Genomic DNA, 6000 nt, shown 5'->3' with positions numbered 1-6000 from the left:
ATGTCTGCCAAAATATAAAGTATATGCTGCCAAACATTGCTTTGTTTAACCAAGATGTGCTCTACTTTTTTCTGCTCCCCATGTCCGTATTCTTCTTATATATGTCTGTGTTCTGTTTTAACTGTAATATTCATGCCTAACCTTAAGATTATACCCTTGATTCTTAATTTTGTGGCAGAGTTTAGGTTGCAAACTTCACACCTGACCAGGAACAACATTATTACTATTTAAATGATAAGAATTAAAGGTGCAATGTGTGATAAGTTTAATAGAATTTTTTTTTTTTTTAAAAATGATCAACAATTAACAGTTGTGATGTTGTGTTGTCTATGTATTCTTTTACAGAAATATCTACTAAAGCTAGCATGCTAACCAGATAGCCCATGCCCATACAAGTGTAAAGCTCATGTGCTAGCCTGTGAACAACAATACTCCCCTGGTCTTTGCGCGTCCTGTGGTATCACCAGCTGCGCAGCTGACTGAGCTAACTAGCTAATGGTTAGCAGTGACATGCTGCCCCCTCTGTTTGTTTTGTTGTATAAAAGTATGACTTTGACAGGTGGCCGGTTTATACATATTGCACCTTTAACTTTCCAAACAGCCATCTAGTGCAATCAAAAGTATATTTCGGAAGATTTGCCCCAACACCTATGTGTATGTATTCTCTCTTTTTTTTTTTTTTTTTTGGAGTGACCATTCTATTTCCCTTGTATCTTCTGTTTTTCTGCAGTATCTCCACACTCAATTTTACTTGACAAAGCTCTGGGTGAAAGTCTCTTTCTCTCTTTTGTTCCCCATTTTATTAATCACCATGAACTAAGTTGAGACACATCTACCAGCTGGCTAATGGAGGCCCCGTCCCTGCTTGCACGCCACTGCACACATGAATATCATTAATAACTTCATTAGCACTTCCTGACTACAGCCAAACCCTACCATGGATTGGATTGCCAACTGTGTGTATGTGTGTGTGCAAGAGAGTGCTTTTTTTGTGTGTGGGGGGGTGAGGGGGCGCAGGTTGTCTTGACTCTTGATTGCACACCACCTTCTACATTCAGAAGAACACATCTCCTCCAATTCCTGCCGTGCCCTGTGATTGAAACAGTGTCTGGCTCGGACACCCCACGCTCCCAGTCCCACCAGGCGTATCACTGTGCAGTAACAGTACCCCTATTAAGATTCAAAAAGAGCTTGATCTAAGATAGACATTGTGCCCACTGCTCCGAGTCAGAGTGCATTACAGCGCCAGGCTCTGTTTTAGCATGTAGCACAAAGCACTTAAACATCAAACATATGTAAATACGCTGTTTTAATTGTACAATCTCGGGCCGATCTCGACCGGAATGAATCGTCAAAACTGTCTCCTCTCATAGCATGCAGCTTGACGTGAAAAATCTGGAATATGCAGTGGTGCAGGCCACTTACACAAACTGAATAATAATCACAAATGCAGTGAACAATCTGATTATTCCCCTGTGAGGAAATGTCATTCATGTCCATGATTGCTTGGAGGAAACTTTTTTAAACCTTGCAGAGCGGCATGGTTTTTATTAGCACCCTGCATTAGTTTAGGCACCTCCGTAGTACAAGCACCCTCCGCCTGAGGAGCATTAGCTTTCAGAGCTTTGCTAAAGAGTGACTCAACCTTTAGAGAGAAAGCGATGGCTTTCCCTGCTCGGATTTCCTCAGCCACAGTTAACAGAGAAGTCTGTTGGGTCTTTGCTGAATTCTATATGTTTTGCAACACACCCTCGCCTAAACTACTGATTGGTTGATTGCCAGTGACTCCCAAAACGACATGACTGTTGCAGTGTACAGATACAGTTTGGTTACGTTTAGGAAAACATCATGATTTGGCTTGAAATAACTATGTAACTTATGACTTATGTAGCTTCGGTTACGTCATGTACATGTTGTCACTTAACCACATTATGAAGTTAAAATGACTCATGACATGAACAGTGGTCTCATGAATGAAAGTCCTGTGCGTGTCTGACCCAACCATCCATCAGCCAATCTCCAAGGACACGAACGAGCGAACAAACTTGTCCCTCTTTATACTACCTTGGCTGACTTCCTCCCTCACTGCCATGATAATTACCATGGCCTCTAGGGGTCGCAAAATAAATGAAGAGCCCTCCTTATTTCCTTATTAATGATAAACTTGGACACCGTAGTTTATTTCATCTTGTCTATCCCACACTGTCACACTAACTGCCCCATGGTCCCCAACAAATACACTTTTTATTCTAATTTGACGGCAGCTTAAACCAACTGTGCAAACCTTTTTGACAGTAATTCAAAGGCCAGATTTGTTCAACCAGGGTTCAACTTTGTCGTGTTAAAGGAATTCTTTAAATTGTGTATCACAAATGTGGGCTTTATTTTCATAGATTTGGCTACAGACTTTGTAGCCACTAAGTCACCATGTTCCCGGATCTCTGCAAACGAGGAGCATCATGTTATCTTGCAGATTGAAGTGATGGACAAATAATGAAAAAATACAACTAATGTTAAAATAGACTTAAAATATCAGTGTATTTATGCTCACTGGACTTTTTTAACTTCTCTAAAGTTTACTAAACTTTCTCCATATGGTGTTTCTGTATGTGTCGGCAGGCCTCTCGATGCAAACTACCAGGAAATATACTGCTGCTAATGAGATTATATATCTCACAAGTGCTTCAAAGGTTTTGAGAGAGATAAAAATCAAGATTCAGTGACCCAGTAAATTATGCTGAGAGTGTGCACCAGATTTCCCTCCCTGTACACAATCAATCTTTTGCTGTGTCCAGACCAATTCGCACCTTTTAACGGAGCAGAGCCCGGAGCCATAAACTGCTCGACTCTGCCACTCGCTGCACGTGTAAACTCCGCTGCTCGAGCTCCCTTCTAATCACACGGGTCAGATAGAAGTTCAGTGAGTAATATTCACATGTGCCAATTTACACTGATCTCCTTCCTTCGCTTCATGTATAGTTATCACGCAGGGTTAGAATTTACTCTTTGGCCATGTATTCCATCATGACAAATACTCTGTGGTCTTTACACAGCAAAAAGTGAATACAGATGTCTTTTAAATGTCAAAATGAGAACAAGAGCCAAAACAACATTACAGAGAATCTCCATGAGCTCCGTTTGATTTATTAGGCCTGTTTCCCCTTAAATCTCAGTTGAGCAAAACTTTTTTCTTCCTAAACTCAGTGATTCTTTTACTTGAGCCATCTCTGCTGTTTCAAATTCATCTCCCGCCCACTCTGCCCCCTTCTTGCTCTGTCATTGGGGGAGACAGCTCTCTGTCGGCGATGCGGGGGCCGGCTCACCAAAGCGAATTTGTGGTGATGCCATTGCAAAGCGACACCGGGGGGCCCAGTGTGCTGATTCAGCCTGTGTGGAGAAGGAGGGGTGAAGGGGACGAAGGAGTGACGCAGGGAGGGACTAAACTGTCTCCGTGCAGCAGCAGGAATATCTTCAGCACAGCTCTGTGACAGAGGGACGGCTTCGTCTGATCACTAGACCTGTGAGCATTTTTGATGCAAAAACAAAATAAAGATAAACAAGGAGGAGGCTCGATTTCAACTGGGGATTGGGAGATTACAGTAAAATACACTGCAAGAGCTTCTATTAAAAGCCTCATGAATGAGTCCTGCTTCCCTTTCCACACACATGTGCATTTTTTTTTTTTTCAGTCCTCCAGTTCTTAAAGACCCTTGACCTTGCCCGACCCTTGAGCGTTCCAACACAAAGGACGTGATTGTTCTGGCTCTGGAGAAGGACAATGCATGTTTGTCATCTCTGGGAGCTGCAGGGGGGTTGAAAGAGATATACAGTAATCGTATTGTGCGGGGACCAGCGTTGAATGCTTCGTGTCGTAAGTTCTTTGAGGTCACTTACTGTAAGGGGGAAAGAGTTTGTTGTTCTGAGATAAGTCTACAAGTCTGACCATTAATTACACTCGTGTCTTTCCTGTTGTTTTCCCAAGCTTTTTCAAAGCACTGGTGTGTAGTGAAAAATGGCGTATTTCTTTGACTTCGCAAATGAAACGTCCTCCTGCCTTTGAATTATGGCACCGCGTGCCCACAAAACAGATTTTGCAAGTGCAGAGCAGTCAACTGTGGATGATAATGGTGGTTTGAAGAGTGAGGCCAACATGATTGTTTCATAAACAGAAACGCAGCATTTGTCATGGCTGCCTCTGACAGCTCACGACAACATGTGATGAATAACACATGCCGTGTTGAGTAAGAGAACCACAGCAGGGCTGCGGGGATGGCCCAACAGACGGCTAAGATCTTCTGGGTCAGCTGGAGGCATAAAACCCTCAAGTAGAGACGATCCAAGAGCACTGACAGGGATCAGATGCGGTAATGCCCAGACAAACAACAGGACCGGGCCACATGAGGTAAACATTAGATACAACGATCACATGTGCGCCGACACAAGCAAACTCAGAGAAAATATATGCAAGTCATGAATGCAAGAGTGAATGCATGACACAAAGTGTGCAGTGCATGTGCTCCGGCCACAGTTTAATTTTGCACATATTTGTATGACTAAAAGCAACAAAACAAAACAGGGCTCCTGTGATATTGTGATATTCGAATCTGCAGCCGACTGTTTTCCATTTGCAGTGGCTGGGGTGAATGAGTGCACGGAGTCCCATGACCGAAAATACACTCATCTGTGTGTGTGTGTGTGTGTGTGTGTGTGTGTTATCGAGGCATGCCCCACATCTTGTTAAGGCACGTCTGCCAGCCTATCTAAGCCTATCACTGTGCTCCGAGGGAAAACAAACAAGACCCACATACACACACCTACAAAAACACTTGGCAGCATGCGCGCTCATCCTTTTCAGTCTTGTCCTTAAAAAGAAGGTCACAGGTAAACTGAGGGGAGTCTCATGTCGTGTTTGTGTCACAGCATTTCTGGCCTCGTGTCAGTGTCAGGCTGACTTTCTTGCAAAAAAACCCCCAAAACAAATAAAACCAGCATATGGTCAAGCTTCACCCAACAATAATAGGATGAAGTGCCAGACCTGAAGTGCTGGTGGGAGCACACGTGATCACTTTACCTGAGATGACCCTTCTCCCCATGAATTTGACCCACCCCGCGGGTGTTGCTGCGTTTTTTTTTACGCCTTCTATAATAATGTAATATGACCTGCTGTGCACCTTAGACTAAACCGCCAGCTGAATGGTTTTGCACTGGAGCTATAAAAGATGGTTATTAGTTGTGTTTTCAGAGTTGCAGTGACTAGATGTTGACCCCAGGTATGGAATCTTTTATTTGAAATGAATGAAATAAAGTAAGTACAAATATAATGTCAAATCCACCTCTTTATGTTTCTACTGTACAGATTATAAAGCCCACTGAGCCGATGCAATGTGTGACTCTATCCTGTATGAAACAAAGTGACTGACTGTGCTTGTCACACTTTACTGAACCGTTAACTGCATTAGTATGGTGGGAACATGTCGACTGAGGAAGCCTTGTGCTTTCTCCGCGTGTGGCAGTAATTTCTAATAAATACTTTCATACTAATTGCCTCTGGTGAAGATAAACAAGATCTAAATTCACAATTCATGCTGTCTGACTCAGTAAATGAATCCCAAAGTCGCTATCACATAAAATCAAACCCTCATGACGAGAGATAAAACGCTGAAACGTTCTATTTGTACTGCATAAACATTATTTAATTTAATATGTTCAAAAAGGACGATGAACTTTAATCAACATTCAAACAAATGGAAATGCACCTGCCTCTGCTGAAAAAGCTAGCTCTCATTGACGACCCGTTTGCCTGATGTTAGTGTGTCTAATTTGCTGAATACAAAAGTAATCTCTCTCAATCATCACTCATAACCCACTAGAAGTATGTGACGGTGTCTGGATCTGCAGATACGCTGCCCTCCACGTGTATTTTCTTATTTTTATCTCTCCCAAGGAGGTTACGTTTTCACCCATTTGCACTTTTGGGTGGTTTGTTTGTCAGCAGGAATA

The sequence above is a fragment of the Sparus aurata genome, chromosome 8, assembly GCF_900880675.1.
Source record: "Sparus aurata chromosome 8, fSpaAur1.1, whole genome shotgun sequence".
Lineage (NCBI taxonomy): Eukaryota > Metazoa > Chordata > Actinopteri > Spariformes > Sparidae > Sparus > Sparus aurata.
This window is presented reverse-complemented; position numbering follows the sequence as displayed.